Below are 18976 nucleotides of genomic sequence, written 5' to 3' on the forward strand. Positions count from 1 at the left end.
CAATATGTCGTGGTTTGACGCATCTTCCATCACACACAGCCATCCATCATCGACGTCAGCCACAGGGAGGTAAGTCAGAGCTGAACACATTCTTATACACAGCCGCACATTTGGATCTGTTTTTTAATCGTTTGTGAGTCCCAACTCTTGCACCTTTCGCCACAAACATTGGTTAAAGTGATAATTACAACCACTGATCTGAGTCTCAGGAAATACTTTCTTCAGAGACGCTATTGCTGCTGCTTCGAAATCCATTTTCATAAATTTCGGGTTCCATCCATCTACATTCGCCTTTACGAAAATGATTTTTTTCATATGTAGTCTGACTGCTGCTCCTGAAAGTACCGTCTATGAAACACGTCGTGTGTTCCGCTAAAGTCTGTCTTCCCTTAGCACTGCAGAATATTAGTTCTCTCTCTTCAACGCGATTATCTGCAAATAAGAAACTTGATCCGTCATCCATCTTCAGAATATCGTCTGGTATTGCTATTTCTTCAGCTGTTGAAGGATCTGGCGGTGCTTTCCCATTCTCCCTCCTTTCACGCTGCAGTGTTCTTTGAATAGATTGATATGTGGGTAATTCCATTTCGAAGTCGTAGCCCCTGGAAAACAGAGTTTCACATTCCTCTCTGTAAATTCTACTTATTGGAGTATTTTCCTCTCTCACCCGTTTCTTCATCGCACAAACCTTTTCTCTCACTTCAGCCGCAGCTTCATCAGGCATGCATATACGCGTATGATCACCTTCATTCAGCAATTGATTTTCACTTGTGGTCAATAGTCTCCCTCTACATATCAGCCCCTTCTTTTTCAAACAAAGCCACGCTAAGACGAACACCTGCGGGCCTTGAAGACTTGTGTGCAGAACTGCACGTACGCAAATGTCGCTAATGCTGGTAAACAAATTAGAAATCGTAGGGGAAAATCCAAGCAGTGTCGCTTATGACGATAAAAACAAAACAGTTTTTGCCTTAGTGTCGCAAATAACGGTGTCGGGAATGTCGGAACTCCAAGTAAGTCTACATCATCTGCATATGCTAACAGCTGAGTCACACCGTTTAATTTTAGTCCTTCGTTAGTTTCTTTTACCTTCCTAACAGCGTGTTCTAAGGCAAAATTAAAGAGCAATGGAGATAATGCATCTCCTTGTTTTAACCCATCATGAATTGTAAATTTGTCAGACACATTAATACCCACACGAATTTTACTTATCATATTAACGAGCTTCTTAGGTATTCCAAACTCTACTAATATATACCTATTATATAATTTATATCTTTTGACTGAATCATATACTTTTGGTAAACATATTAACAAACATAGAAATGTGTTACACTTGAGTAAAGTAATGGAACAAGTGCATGTATACATTCGTAGAGACCTTCTCAACAACATGAGATGTAATAAATCAATTTGATGTTCGTATGGTCGTAAATTTTTTTGTTTGATTTTTATTTTTATTTGCATTATTTTACTTTGCTTCTTGTGACACTCTTGGCTAATTTGCGAAGATGGGGATGAGGGATGATATGATGAATTGACACACACAAACATCTATGCCCAGGCCAGGATTCGAACCCGGGACCCCTGGCGTCGTAGCGCGATGTATGGTCGTGAATTATACGAGGGTCACTATTTATATTTTGAGCCTAACAATGAAAAAACAGGAATTGGGCATTGAAAACTGCTTTATTGTTTTTCGAAGTATTCTCCTTTATGGTCAATACACTTTTGCATTCGTTCGAACCATTTGTCAAAGCAGTTTTTCCAATCTTCTTGAGACACCTCCATAATATGGTTTTTGAACGCATCAACGGCGTCTTCCGCCGACGAAAATCGTTGTCCACGCAATTTATTCTTGACATTCGGGAACAAGAAGAAGTCATTGGGTGCCAAATCAGGACTGTACGGCGGATGACCCATCAATTCGATTTTTTGACTGTTCATAAAGTCTGTTAGACGAGATGTGTGACAGCTGGAATTGTCTTGATGATGAATGATCCGACGGCGTTTGTTTGTTTTCAGTATTTGACCGAAGACCTCTGGCAAACAAATTGTTGTGTACCATTCAGAGTTGACCGTTCTACGTTCCTCTAAAGGCACAGTTGACACATGACCAGTTTTCCCGAAAAAACAGGCGACCATTTGTTTCGATGTGCTTCGAGCGCGAACAACTTTTGTTGGATTGGGTTCATCTTGAGACTCCCATACAGTCGACTGCTGTTTACGTTCCGGCTCATATGCATATATCCATGATTCGTCACCTGTTACAATCTTATATACATCTTTTGAAGCACCACGATTGTATTTACTGAGCATTTGTTTGCACTAATTGACGAGCGTCTTTTTGAGTTTTTGTCAAATTGTGTGGGGTCCAACGAGAACATACCTTTCTCACAGCTAAATGATCAATCATGTAATATTTTATATATCCTGGTGGAACTAATGCCTATGGTTGCCTCAATCTCACAGTATGCCACATGACGATCTTGCAGTATTAGGTTTTGCACAGCATCAATGTTTTCTTGAACAACAACTGATTTTGGACGACCTTCGCGAATCTCGTCGGAGAGCGAATGGCGGCCACGATTAAATTCGTTATACCAGCGTTTCACAGTGGCAAAGGATGGGGCTTCATCGCCAAATGTGGAAGTAAGTTGATTGATGCACTCTTGTCTTGATAATCCACGTCGAAAATCGTAAAAAATCATCGCACGAAAATGTTCACGAGTTAATTCCATTTTATTGTTGTCGCGCAATCTCCAATACAACACAAATGAAGCTATTGACAAAACATTTGAAGTACGTTATGATCAATAATGCCAGACGATTCCGTGCAAACGTCAAATCGCGCCTAACTTCAATCAGTGTTGCCAAGGCTCAAAATATAAATAGTGACCCTCGTATAATCATCTATGATACAGTTAATCGATCAGTGATCACAATGGTTGAAATCAGTAAAACTGTTCATTCTAGCAGCAGCATTAGCACTTGAATATTGTGAATAAAATAGTAAAAGAACTTCAAGTTTAAAATTCATGATAAAATAATTGTCTACATCATATACAACACAGTATCAATGTTAACATGTTGAAAGTACTATTATATTTCTAGAAATAATTGTACATGGATCCGAATCTGTTTTAATACAAATGTTCGTGTAAAATACGAGCTATCATTTTGAAACAGCAGCAATATTTTGTAAAAACCTTTTCTTCAAGGTCGTATTTAGGAGGGTTTATGGGGTCCAGACCCCCTACGAAAGGCTTAATAAATTCCAATATTAAATTATGAAAATATACTTGTTAGCAAATGTAAAATATGCCTGTTTCCCCTTGTATATCCGATGGTTATCTATTTATTTCCGTCGAACTTACTGGAAGGCAAGGATTGGATTGAGATAGCACTGCTTGAAATTGAAAGTACCAAAGAAGATAAATGCACACTACTGCTTATAATAATTTGCATAAAATATTAATCAGGAACTTTGCTTTTTGTCGATTGAATAACATTCTAAAACTATTCAATTCTTTATCTCTATGACATTAATTTCCTTGTCAGGACAGTTGTGTTTACACAAATTTTGCCGATCTTAACTACACGTAAGATAGATAATAAACATTCTTAAATTGTATTTTTACCTATTCATGTAATTATAATAAAACAGTAGTATTAACTAATTTACATATTATTATCAATATACCAATAAATTATACGTATTAACGTATTCATTTATATATTTATATTGTTACTATCATTGTTATTAGTAGAGCCCGGAAGTTCAGGCATTTATTTTCGTTAAAATAGGCAGGCGAAAAGGCATTTATAATGTGGAAAATAGGCACTAAAAATGAAAAAAAGGCAAAATAAACCGAAAAAAGGCACATTTGGAAGTCACATACTTTTATCTATAATTTCTGGCAAAATGTTAAAATCTAAATTGGGAAGAGCATTTCAATTTTCTCCGTCTTGATTGCTCATAACTACAAGGTGTTTTTTAAAGTTCTCAACATTCATTGATAGTCGTCTGTCAGAGAGAATGTTTATCATAATAGAAAATGATCTTTCTACTTTGACAGAAGTTATTGGAGCATACATAAAACAAGCTAATGTAGCTGGACTCATTTTGGTAACAGCATTTTCACCTTTTAGAATATCACAAATTGTTTTCAATTGTTTCAAGTCCTCATTTGCACTTTTCCGCAACAGCTGACCCCTTTTCTCCTGGCACTTCCATCATATGCTGCATAGATTCCTCAATAGATTTTCATGGATGCTATAATTGTAATTGTCTCTGGCAATGCACCATAATGTGCAAAAATAAACTTGAATAGCACAGGAGTTTTTCCACTGAAGCCGCTTCATTTTCTGGAAGAGCATCTATCACCTCACTATTTTTTTCAAGGTCGTTAGCAATATATAGCTGCTGATATCCAGGTTACCTATCTGGTCAAGACTGGTTGCGGAGGTAAACTAAGCTCAGATGCAACTTCCTTAAATTTTCGGGTTTGAGAGGGAGATTTCAGAAATATCTTCTTTGTGTTCGAAATCAACCTGTCCACTTCAGCAGTCAATCATGCACAAGGAAATGTTAACCGAAAGGCAATATCCTAACTGAGCATGAAATACATTTTTCTCACACTTTTCTCCTTCAGCAATGTTGAAAGATGTACGAGTTCAATATTACTTAAATAAGACGAAAATTACTCACATAATAAACGGAAGAAAAATAAATGCCAACAACGTTTTTTCGGAGAAAAATAATTTATATACACATTTTTTTAAAAAAGAAATGGTCAAATTTCATTGAAAAAGGCAAAAAAGGCATTATAATTAAAAATAGGCAGTGGGGTCCCAAATAGGCAAAATAGGCAAAATGAAAAGGCTTCTAAAACATTCGAAACAACGCAAGAAACGTATATCCGGAAAAAAATTATCAATATATGCAGTAGATAAAAAGAGGTATTTTGCCAAACTTCCGGGCTCTAGTTATTAGTATTGGTATTAGTAGTAGTAATTTTGAGACACGTGCCTGCTTTACTTTCTTCCAGAAATCATAAACACCAGAAGCTTACTGGGCAAAGGCTATCGCTTTGGGAGGTACACCTACTACAAGGACGAGCTGATGACGTGGGACCAGGCGTTGGTAGTCTGTGCTTTGCAGGGCAGCCATCTTGCCATCGTGGACTCCAAGGGGGAGGAAAAAACGCTGAGCAACATCATTAACAAGATCGGCCTCCCTGCGGGCATCCCCCACCCGACGGTGAACATTGGGTTCCACGACAGGAATAGGGATGGCATCTTCGAGACTATTTTCGGTAAGCTCTTCTGGTACGACTGGAGGCTAGTCTAAGATAGTAACATTGATTCTTCGAGGATTTTTCCTTCTTAATCTGAAAGAGGCTATTGTGTGGTTTAACGATGGTCCGCCATCTTGGACGAGGTGCCCATCCCTCTTGTCACCCGAAAACTCAATCCTCCAAACTCAATCCTAACTATCCGAGGAGGTACCAAAAAACCGGAATTTTGTCACCTTGTTTTATTTTGACCGTACATGTACATGTAGGCAGTGGCGTAGCGTTTATAGTACGCCCATACACCCGGCGTTCCCTGATTTAAAATTTCAAAAATACGTAAATGCTGAATATAAAGTAAATCTTGAGTAATTTCATATATGTTTGACGTTCATGGCATTATAATAGCTATTTTTCGCGATCCGCTTGCAACGCTCCACTAACAACACTCGTTCCAGCATTTTTTTCAATGCCTTTCCTGCCTGGACGCCGGGTAGGTTCGGCGTAAAGGACTCTATATTCCTTGCTGCCTTTCTGGAGGGAAAGCTTGGATCTCTACAGCACGCGCGCAAATGCTCTCTCGTACGCCAGGCTATGGAGCAGAGGGCTACGTGATTGGTTCATGTGACCCTCCCTGCCTTCTGAAGCAGACGACAACGGTAGAATTCCTACCCGCTTCTTCGCGCACGTGCCACTCGTGCTATGTGATGCTACCATACACAATATTGACTGACGTAACTTTACCAAACTCAAATATACCATTTATTAATGACCACTTTATTGTATAATTTATCGCACGAACAGCGATGTATATTAAAAACTAAAACATCAACAAAGTTTTTGTCAAATAAGTTGGTGAAGTCCTCGTGGTAGAAGTTCAGCCTGTGGATGCTCTACCACTTAACCCGAAAAACTATTCATTTTTTATTATTATTATTTCGTTAGTATCTAACTGCTTCATATTGTGTCAATGGAAATGTTTAGCATTCATTTGAAAACTCTTAACATCGAATGGTCTGTGGACAAAATTATTTTAAAATGTTTATCACCATTCCAAGATGCAATAAACAGTGGTCTGAATTACTAATCGGCACTGTTACGTCAGTAGAGTGTACGATAGTTTGATCATCCACCAACCTCCGTGTCAGAGTGTTTTGCACAGCGCGCCAAGACGACAGAGTTCCCTGGTTCGAATCCCGGCGTTAGCACGTGTGTTCTTTATGAGTGTCCCTTCATCAACTTCATAAATATCATCACTCATATTCATATTCGCCATTAACCAAAAGTGGTAGAAAAGCGAAGTAAAATAAACCAAATCAATCAGTAGTTGGATCGCCCACAACAATGACGTTTACTGTTGTTCAGAGGCGCTTGTGATTGAGGTAGGTTTTCTAATGACTTGCGTCATACCGAAAAGTATAAAACACCAGAGTTCAAAACATTTTCTAGCTAAAACATGCATGGATGATGTTTTATTGAAAACCCAACTGACTTCAGGCAAATAAACAATACCTGTGGCGACTAATTACATAAGTAAATTATTAAGCAAAGAAAGGCCGACCCTTCCTTTGGACTTGGCGTTCCCACCCGAAATGCCCATTCTACGCCACTGGTTGTAGGTACATTAAGGTAAGCATGTCTACTCTAGTCACCTTCAAAGTATTGCACATGTGCTTTAACGCAATTGTCCCAACGTTTTTCCCACTGTTGATACAGTTTCGAAACTTCTTTGCGCAATATTCTTCAAGGTTTTGTCCGTAATGTCTTTGACCTCATTGACGTCATGGAATCGTTTCCCTTTCATATTCCTCTTCATCCGCGGGAACAAAAAAAGTCACAGGGCGATAAATCGGGTGAGTACGGGGGATGGGGCACAAGCACCATGTTGTTCGTTGCCAAGAACTGTCGCACTGACATGGCCGTGTGGGCTGGGGCGTTGTCATGGTGCAGTAACCACATTCCACTTCTCCACAGTTCTGGACGCTTCCGTCGCACATTTTCACCCAATCTTCTAAAGACATTGCTGGTTCACTGTCTGGCTGGATGCTTGTTTTGGTTCAGGATCGTACCCATAGCACCAGGAACTCATCCCCAGTCACAATTCGTTTGAGAAAATTTGGGTCCTTGTGCAGTTTAGCCTTCAAGTCGCGACAAACATTCACTCGATTCTTTCTCTGCTCCTCTGACAGCAAGCGAGGCACAAATTTAGCAGACACCCGTCTCATCTTCAAATCGTCAGTTAAAATGCGCTGGCAGGTACTCCAGGACAACTCCACTTCTTCAGAAATTTGCTCGATGGTCTTTCGACGATCTTCATTAATGGCATCTCTAACTTTTCCAATGTTTTCTTCATTTCTGCCTGTCGAAAGACGGCCAGGCCTTGGCAAGTCTTCAGTTGACATGTCGCCATCTTTGAACCGCGAAAACCACTTGTAGACTTGTGTCTTTCCCAAAGCAGCTTCATTAAAATCTTGGCAAAACATAACAACGGCCTCAGCAGCCGTTTTTCCCAACAAGAAACAAAATTTAACACAGGTCCTTTGCTCCTTGTGGTCCGCTATCTCAACAATCACTCAAAAATCGCCAGACTCTTGCCGCAACACCACAAACAATGCAACACTACGAACGAACAGCTCAACACAGAATAATGCCAACTTCCAGATTGATGCAAGATATCCCATACTAATGACACCTAGCGGCACAAGCCGTAAACTACATCGGTAATCCGCGAACATTATTATTCCGTTTTTTTTTTGTTTTTTTTTTTTGGGTACCTCCTCGTATTCCACTTTCCCCCAAAACCACAAATCCAACCATCCGCCAGCGAGAGATGCGCCGTTTGCTGTTTCACAGTCAAATGACTTGACGATTAATACCAAAGAAATAATCAAAATATTATACTTAAAAAAATGGTTCAAGTATTTCACAAACAACCTGTACTATATTTCACAGCAGAACATCAATTATTTCAACCTAGAAATCCAGCTGAGCACATGAGGATGTTGCATTCTGAGGAATCACCAACTAGTATATATAATTTATATATATATATATATATATATAGGCTATATATATAATGTGTGTGTGTGTGTATGTATGTGTGTGTGTGTGTGTGTGTGTGTGTGTGTTTGCCACAAACTTTAGGCCCCCCCTGTATCTCTGAATTACATTAAGACCGGACTTTATACTGGTAACACATATCTTACGACAAGAATGTACTTGAGCTGAATTTGTACTGAAAGAAATCTTATCACCCCTTTTTGTGATTATTCTTGTATTTCCCTTTACATATATCAAGCTGGAATACACATGTGCAGATTTCTTTAACCTGGGTGGTAACAGGAATTCAACGTCCTTATTGATGCAGATTCACTATTTCTGAAATTTCTTTCCCCCCAATTTTGCCCAAAGATGCATCACTTCCAAGCACACACATGGGCAGCCATCTACTGAAAGATAACAAAGAAAATTATGCAAGTCAACATAGGACAACTTATGTTTAAATTAGGTGTCTGCATAAAGAAGTGATACTTGCACATTCATGATGTTTATTATCGGTGCATACAAAGTAAATTTAAATTAAGCTTCCACACTCTCGACCAGAACCAATGGTCCTGTTACTTAAATTGCAATCCACAAAACCAACATGGTTTGCGCAGAAGTCTACATAAATACAAAGATTATTTGAGCTTAAATGAAATTATGACAGGCTTGATCTAATTTACAGGATCTATATTCATACAGTCCTCTCCAGTTTTTACAAATAACAAATGTTCCCTTCTTTTGTTCTTATTCAAACATCATTTGATTTCTGAAAATGCCAGAAATAATATTTCAATAACTAGTTTCTTCCTGTGTAATCAATACACCAAACTATGACATGTATCTGATGTCAGATAGTATAATAGTCAAATAGTATTCGCGTCGGTTGTGAAAGTAAAATTACAGTATCACAGTACAAAATTTAGACATACGAAATATTTATTTAAAACCATAATAATTAGTAGACTCTTCACTCAACAAATTAAATATTCGCAAAAACCATATATATAGCTGTATTGGTCGAATCTTGATCTTCGTAAGCTCCCTTGAATAAACAATCGAACATCTATTGTCTTTCTTCTTCTACTACTTCCTACTTCAGCTGCCAGTGTGCTCCTCAATTCTGATTGGTAGTTCTATGGTATTAACGATGGATTTAGAGACTGTTTCTAATTCTGTCGGGAACTGAATAAGAGAAAGCGGTCACATGATCGTTCGGTAACGAATTTAGAAGCCGATGGCAAAGTGAGGACGTACCTAACTGCCGTGTGAGACTGGCTTAAGAGTAGAAAATACCTATAGGCATGAATATTCTCAGGATGTTTTACAGGGAGGGACAAGAAAGCAATTTCTAAGAACAATGCTGCCTCCAAACATTATTCAAGTTTGAATCCATGCAAGGAGGACTGTCGTATGCTGATTGAACTCGAACGCCAGACCTGATTATTAAATGTTGTTGGTTTTTAGTCTGTGCGTTCATCCTGTCAAACATGTCCAATATGATATAGCCGTCCTGTGCGACTCAACTTTGTATCTTCATATCACAATGTAAGTTATTGTGCTGATTATGTTACTGTGTTCCTAAATTATACATTTACGTTCGTGTTGCTAATACTGTTTTATTCCTGACTCCATTTCTTGTGTAATTGAAGAACTGAAAGAACCCGAAACTCAACAATGGCGACGAGGATCTTGGAACATACTTACTTCTCGTAATTCTACATTTCTCGTTATTGTTCTTCAAGTTGTCTGTTGGAGGTAAGAATCTCTATATACAATGCAGAGGTTGTCTCAATTTTCCGAATTCTGCAGGGAGCAGGAAGGTATTAAGCAATATTTTGATAGATTCGAGCATTTCTGCAAAGGTTCAGACATTCCAGATGAAAAGGCTAAGCATATTCTATTAGCAGCAATAGGGCACAGAACGTATGCTGATTTATATAATCTCATACAACCAAAATCTATATCAGAACTCAGTCTTACCCAAATTCAACAAATGTTGATCCGCCATTATGAGCCCAAGAAAAATCTCGTGCTTGAAAGGCATAAGTTCTTTCTTATTAAACAGAAAGAAAATCAGAACATTCCGGATTTCATTGTGCAAATCAAAGAACAAGCTTCAAAATGTGATTTTGGTGATCTCATCCACTCAATGTGTCGCGACGTATTTATTCTTGGTATGAGAAGTGTGCGCGTTAGAAACAGACTGTTATCAGATCCTGATTTGACCTTGAAAAAAGCAATAGATACGGCCATGTATCTCGATGAGCTAGAATTAAATGAGGGAATTATTAATCAAAGTCGCTCAAAGAATGCTGTGGAATATTCTGAAACTCCAACTGAAGTCACTTCGCAAATACAAAACAGGTACAAGGACAAATTCCTAATGAACATCAGACAAAATAGAACTGATTCAAGGTATATTGGTAACAAATCAAACAATGATTCTGGTAAACCGTGTGGTAATTGTAATTCTTTTCATCCTAACTGGAAATGCCCAGCTTTTGGGGCTACTTGCAGATATTGTAAAAAGAAAAATCATTTCTTGACTGCCTGCAAGAAGAGAGAATTTAACAATTCTAGTAAAAGCAAATTGGTTTCTGGCACTAACATTGTGCTTAACACGGGTATCAATGAAAGATCTATTGATATGCAAGATAATTCGAAACCTTCCATTGTACCTAACAATCACAGCAATTTCAAACATATGGTCCGAGAATCATCCATTGATTTTTCAGATTTTAATGTGCCGTGCATTCCCATAGATCACAAATTTGCAGATGATCAAGAAGAAAAATCTAAGAGCGAATTTGTTGATTACAGCGCCGCTAGTGTCCAATGTAATGCTCTGTGTCCAAAAATTTTCACTACCTTCATCACTAAAGAGAGTGAATCTGTTTGGCAAACACAGGGATCGTTGTTTGTCGACTTACAAGTCAAGAATTCTAAGATTCCATTCCTAGTGGATACAGGTTCTGTTTATACTTTAATTGATAGCAGACAATTTGAGTCTTCATTGCGAGGTTGCACTATATTCAATTTTCCTATCGTCTTGAAAGCAGCAAATGGCAACAATCTTGGTGTATTAGGAAAAGTTAATGTTGAAGTTATATTTCGAGGAATGAAACATAACTTAGATATGATTGTTGTTAAGACAAAATTGAATCGTTCGATTATGGGTTTGTCTTGGATTGATGTTTTCATGCCTGAATGGCGAAACATCTTTGTTTCACATACTCTTCAGACGGTTTCAAATACTCTTGAATCGTCATCAATAAAGGAACTGGTTGCGAATCTAAAGAAAGATTTCCCTATACCTTTTGATGGTGACATGTCCAAGTCGATCAAGCGTTTTGAGATAGATTTGCCATTAAAGGACGATGCTACACCAGTATTCAAGAGATATTATGACGTCCCGTACTCGCTAAAGGAACCAGTCAAAGATGAATTACAGAAGTTGGTTAGCGATGGAGTCATTGAATCGATCAAATCATCATCGTGGGCTTCTCCTCTTGTTGTTGTTCGTAAGGGAAACGGTGAATTAAGATTATGTGTATCCTACAAGAACACTGTTAATCCGCAACTCAGGAAGATGGCATCCGTTACCTAGAATAGAGGATCTTTTCAACAAGATGGTTGGTTGTTGTTGGTTCGTTTCATTTGACCTTCGAAGGGCTTACCTTCAGTTACGCCTATCTCTTCAGGCTCAGAAGGTTCTTGTCTTCAACACGGAATTCGGGTTATTCAGACAGTTGAAGCTTCCCTTCGGAGTAAACTCTGCCAGTGCAATTTTTCAAGCCGCGATGGAGCAGATATTGATGGGTGTAGACAAGGTTTCCATTTTCCAAGACGACATTTTAGTGGGAGGAGTTACTCTTGAGGAGTGCTATGATAACGCACGAAAGGTGCTAAATCTTTTCTCCGATTATGGCGTCCGCATAAATGAACAAAAGTCTGTGTTCTTTGTACAAAATGTGAAGTATCTGGGACATTCTCTTTCACAGGAGGGAATTCGTCCTCTGAAAGAAAACATTGATAAAATAATTCAATGTAAGCCACCCACTAATGTCGGCGAATTGAAGTCATTTCTCGGTATGGTCACGTATTACGCTTCGTAACTGCCAAACCTAGCTGACTGTGTTGCCAGTTTATATGATTTGTTGAAGAATGGGGTGCGCTGGTCATGGACAGATGTTCATCAGAAGGAATTCCAGAATGTCAAGGATCTGCTATCTAAGGACTTAGTACGCACAGTATATGATCCTGATAAAGACTTATACCTCATGTCGGATGCATCTCCTACCGCTACGGGAGCAGCCATAATGCACAAGATAAACGGAGTCCTAAAGCCTATCATGTGTATGGCCGGTACTTTATCCGCTGCGGAAAGGAACTACACTCAATTGGAAAGGGAATCACTTGCATTAGTCCGTGGAGTCAAATACTTTCACAAGTATCTTATTGGACGACATTTTGTCACGTTCACCGACTCGAAACCTTTATCTCACCTGTTGGATCCTAGAAGTAACTTGCCTGCTTTAGCCATCAGCAGAATCAACAGATGGAAGTTAGTATTGGAAGAATATAACTTCAGAACTGTTTACACGCCGCATGTTGAGTTGGCTGGTGCTCTATCTAGAATTTGTGTTGCAGATGATCCAGTTCATGATTATCATGATGATTTCGCATGTCAGTTGACAGCTGAGCCAGTTGTCCTTAATCTTATTGAATCTTCGGTGTTGACACGCATTTCGCTGGAATCACAACGTGATCCTGAGCTTTCTAAAGTCTTCGAATATGTTCAAAGGAGATGGCCACAATCCATAGGGAGAACAAAAAGTCATCCTATCAGGAAAATATTCGACAGGCGATATGATGTCCACATACAGAAGGGATGTATTTTCGTGGGCGAAAGACTAGTTGTACCTGAATCTTGTATACAAAGTGTCCTGTCTCTGTTACACAAATTCCACCAGGGAACATGCAAAATGAAGGAAATAGCTCGTTCATCGTTCTTCTGGAACACGATGAATGAAGATATTGAAAGGGTTACATCTTCGTGTGACACATGTTTGCGATACAATAACAGGCCCAATGTACCAGGTACCACATTCGAAACGTGGCCTATTGCATCGCAGCCTTTTGAGCGTGTTCATCTTGATTTCTTCCATTTCTCAGACATGGATTTCTTGTTGCTAGTTGACGCTTACTCTCATTGGATATATGTGTGGAGAGTGAAGAATATGCGATTTGACACCATGATTGGTTACTTAGAGGAATTTGCCTCATGCTTTGGATATCCGAAAACATATGTTACAGATAATGGCCAACCATTTGCATCTTCAGACTTCAATTCTTATTGCTCAAAGAAGAACATCAAGCTTCTTCACTCAGCTCCGTACACCCCTCAATCAAATGGTCTAGCTGAAAGGAATGTTGGGGTAGTGAAGAATTTACTACAAAAGAACTTTTCGAATCGTTCATACATCACGTTGAGAGAGATGGACAAGTTCGTTCTTGAGCTTTTAGGCAGATTAAGGAATACTCCAGTGCACGGATGTAGTCCAGCAGAACGTTTGCTCAAGTTTCGGCCAAGAACGGACATTTCCGCTTTTGACGCACCAAATGGTTTCGACAATCAGCCTGTTAGTCCCGTTCCGTTTATGCCGGGGGAAAAGGTGCTTGTTGAACAACGCAAGAAACAATTCAGCCATGGATCCAAATACAAAATCGGAGAAATTGTTAAATTGATGGGCCGGAAGATGGCGAAGGTGATTGTGGACAATGACACGATTGTTGTTCATCTCTCGAAGATCAAGAAGTATCCCGACAAGGTCGGAAAAGACATCCTTGTCCGAAAAAACCCAGTGCTTGTTGGAGAGGAAGATTATCTCCCAGTGCCTGCTTATCAGGATCCAGTGGTACCTCCGAATGCGGCCTGCGACAATCAACCGGTTAGGATATCATAAAGACCAAGACGACCGCCTGACCGATATGGGCAAACTACATGAAACGGGAGTCTCTTCAACCTAAGGGGGGAGAGTGTCGTATGCTGATTGAATTCGAACGCCAGACCTGATTATTAAATGTTGTTGGTTTTTAGTCTGTGCGTTCATCCTGTCAAACATGTCCAATATGATATAGCCGTCCTGTGCGACGCAACTTTGTATCTTCTTATCACAATGTAAGTTATTGTGCTGATTATGTTACTGTGTTCCTAAATTATACATTTACGTTCGTGTTGCTAATACTGTTTTATTCCTGACTCCATTTCTTGTGTAATTGAAGAACTGAAAGAACCCGAAACTCAACAAGGACTTGAGTCTAATGCATTTTACTTTCTTCCGCAGGGGACGACATATACACTCCGTACAACTCCTTCCATCCTGGGGAACCCAACAACTTCCTCGGCAAAGAAGAATGTGGCTCCGTTCTCCCGAGCGGCAAGCTGAACGACATCCGGTGCAACATCAAGAACCCTTTCATCTGCGAGAGGTACGGTTACGTTCCCGAGTCCCTGGTGGGACATGTCTATGCAACGAGCTAGGACCAGCAATAAAGTGTCAGCAGTGAATTAAATAGATGTATGCTCTTGTAGGCTGGGACATCTTCTGTTTCGGCCATTCTGTACTTTGCCCACGAAATATACATATATCTTTCTGTTCTTGTCTAATTTTCCATTGTAGCGTCGTTGCCTTGTAATCAAGGGGTCCCGGGTTCGATACCCGGTGGAGGCACATACTGGTTCGGATCCCACTTTAAACTGTAGGTCCAGTCCCGATTAGCCTTACTGTGCTTAAAGTGGACTTAAAATGCTAACTCAAACCAATTTTCCATTGTTTCGTGACTTCAGGATAAGATAACTTTAATTGGTGAATGCAGTACTGGCGATTGGGTGCCAAAACTGGAGAGGTGGGGTGTAAGGGATGACCTTCCACATAGTACACCCAATTGTCAACCTCAGTTCCACGTAGTACAGCCTGGACTGCATTTTGCAGACGAACGATGCTCTGGCGATTGGCACTATGCCAGTATAATTTTGTGTGTGTTGGTCCTTGTGTGTGCTGAGTGCCCCTTTACAGCCTCAGATTTTAACTAAACTCAGAATATTTTAATATTTTAGTAACACGACACTGCAATTATGCTATTTCAGTTATGGTAATGGGCTGGACCCCGTATAATGTGACGGGTGCAAAATAGCCTAAGTGCTGACGCACCCAAAATTTTCAATTGAAATTCAAAAACTGGAGAGGGGTCAAGCACAGTTTACTTTCTCTTTGTAGACAATGCGTAGCATTAAGAGGCCATTGTTACGGGGCAAAAAGTGGCCGGGTAAAGCCCCCCTAATCACTGCCAATGATCAATGTAATGATTATTAAAAATTAGCATGTGAGGTGCCTTTTGAAAAGGTACTGAAAGGTGAGCTTTTCTTCTGGTGCTAACGAGGCTCTGGGGCTTGGATCCACAACCATCCTCTGTTTGATGTGCCCATGTTTTCCTGTTGTCTTTTCCTGTCACCATTCATCCTCACCGTCCCGATTAGCCAAAAGTGGAAGAAAAGCGACTTAACATAAGGAAGTCAATTAAAAACGGCGATGTATGCGTCAGAACTGAAGGTGACTTCACCCTTCACCAACAAGCTCTTTAGCAAAACTAGTCACTCGCATAGAAGAAGCGTTCCCTAGACCGACACACAGCTGAGATGATGACTCTCGGTTAGTCAAGGACAGCTGATCGGTGGTGCAGAACCACTGGACAGATTGGTAGCTATTAGGGATGGCCAGAAAATCCGAATACAGATATCCGGAATTTATATTATTCGATATTTGATATATCTCATTCCTCTGGCCTCCAGGTGATATTTCTCGTACTGATGTTCCCCCATACTCACTTCGGAGTCGCGACAAATGCGGACATCGACATATGCGGACAAGAGGAAATTCCGCGACAAAAGCGGACAATGCTTCGCTATAGGGCCGCAGACGTAAGAGCGAAACGTCACTCAAATTTTAACATGCGACATAAGCGGACAACACCTGCATGTGTCAATGTTGCAAACATATATTTATGTTAACTGATTTCCATCACACTTCTTCCTGGCTTTGGACAGACAAAATGATTACCATTATACTGACAAACATTTTGGCGTGTTTAAAATCAGCTTTTTGTCTCGTCATATTCAACACAAAATTGTTTCGTCAATAAAATAATGAACTATTTACAAATTCATCATAAAATGTTTCGTCACTTCAAAGTTTGTTTTTCACACATCTAATTTTTGAATATAAGAAATTGCTTTCAAGCATGATCTGATGTCGCCTGTTTGGTCATACTTTGCAACAATTCTTCCAATCCTGTCAACCAGCTTAACGTACTTTCTCTTCCTCTTCTTGCCGTCCATGGCCAATTCCATTCTATGTACATATAATTTGTGGCCTCAGCTTCTGTCTTCAAACACTGAACGACGTCTTTTTCTTTAGGTTTTGAATGAAAAAAAATGGTTAATTTTGTTGTGCCAACCCTCTACAGCATTGGTAGTTCTGTGTCTCCTTTAACATGTCCAAAGCGATATAGGTATATCTGCATTTTCTACCCATTGATCGACAAAATAGTCAAAACATTTCGTGAGATTCTCATTACACGGAGCTGTGGAGTGAATCTCGACGAAACCTTCTTGTACGTGTTCTGGCCGTAGAAAGGCAAGGGCTGCACACATCCTAACGTGAACACTGACGTCTTGATCTTCGCGGTAGTCGGTACTGAGTCCTAGTTCCTGCACTTTCCTCCACAAGCTTTTCTTCATATGGAAGTGGCAACCATTGACATCTGTGAGAGGGAACACTTGTCGAATAGCCGATATGGCTGCTGATTCGTAGTCAATATTGATCTTCGGTGGCTTCCACTCAGGAATGAGTTCCAAGATAAGACGAAACATACGGACGTAAGTTTCCTTTCTCTTGTTCGGCAAAAGGGCAAACGCCACTGGATAAACGTTTGTTTCTTCCTGCGTACTTTCGAAGTCCGCATGTATTGTATAGATCTGTTCAAATTGCTTGCTGCAGCTCTTGAACGTTCCATCCATGAAAAATACCGTCGATTGCTTCAGACTTTCTCTACCTTTCTCGCCACTAAAAATTAAAATTCTTTCATCCGAGGAGTCAACACTCCAAAGAAAGCTGCTGCCATCAGTCATTCTCAAACATTCATCCTCAAGAACAACTTCGTCGCGCGTTGTCGGTTCCTTCTGGTTACCTCTAGCAGCGCACCTGTTCCTCTGCAAGGTTCTCCTAATGTGGAGAGGTGATGGAATTTCAGTAACGAAGTCGTAACCTCTTTCAATCATGCCCAGGAAATAACTCCTTTTGTATTTTCACGATGTTTCCTATAAGCATATCCCATGTGATGTGCTGATGGCTTCCCCTTGTTAGTGTTGATAACTTCCATTGCAATAGAAGCTGAGTCTACAACTGACTGATCCTCGCGAATACGCGAGCAAGTTGTTTGTGACCTTGGCATGTGCAGGTGTTGTCCGCTTATGTCTTAGGTGAAAATTTGAGTATCGTCTCCGTTCTTCCCTCTCCCCCTTCCACTGTCCGCTTTTGGCGCGGAATTTCCTCTGTCGGCATATGTCACTGTCCGCATTTGTCGTGAAATCCTCACTTCTCCTACTGCGATTCCAGTAAGACACCCTCCTCCTCTTAGTCGTCTCGAATTTATCATCATGGTGATGAACTTTTAACTGAAAAATGTACAACAAGTATAGGCTTTTAAACTTCCTACCAATCCCAATTAGTAACTTTGTCAACTTTATTTCCTTAACCTAATAACTCTTGTATCCCATTCCATACAAATTACACTAAGAAAGTGTTTAATTTCAGATTACTAACCTGTTCTCTCTAACTTTGAGATCTTTAAATCAATAATTGTAGATCTAACACAATAACATCTTAACCCTACTAACACTATTATATGTAAACCAATGATTATTCTGGTCTCCGAATAATCATTGGTCCTTTTTCTGGTAGGTTAAGGACGGGGCAAACGGACGCACTAAGCACAATTTTCAAAATAACTGTGAAACATTTTATTGAAGAATGAAAATAACTATTGGCATAAAAGGTGTGAACCTTTAGTTAACACATGATAGCACATAGTATTCAAGCAAATGAACATCTGTCTGAAAATAGTCTGATCAATCCCCGGATGCGGAAGTGTCCGTTTACACCGCACGTTCGGGGCAGACGGACATTTGATTGGGGCAGATAGACACGTGATGATTTATGAACTATCATCACTCTCACAATAACACCACACATAATATGGGTCAAACACAATTGACATGGAACCAGAGAGAACACTCTAAGCACTGCAACCAATTTTGACCCTGGTTGTACACATCTTTGCATTTACGGCACTCATCACTTGTGGTGCGTTTAAACTTATTTGATTTTTTGCTTCAGCTTTCAGTTTTTTGCACTTGAGTCAAGCGATGAAGGAAGGATCCCTCAATACATGTGATTGCCCAGTTTTGCGTTTCCTGATGCAGGTCCCAGAAGTTGATGGCAAAGAGTTTAGCTCATCAAAACTTCACGAGATGACACATCCTCTTCTCTTGCTGTAGGCTCTGATGATCGCTCATC

The sequence above is a fragment of the Lepisma saccharinum genome, chromosome 12, assembly GCF_977018435.1.
Source record: "Lepisma saccharinum chromosome 12, izLepSacc3.1, whole genome shotgun sequence".
Lineage (NCBI taxonomy): Eukaryota > Metazoa > Arthropoda > Insecta > Zygentoma > Lepismatidae > Lepisma > Lepisma saccharinum.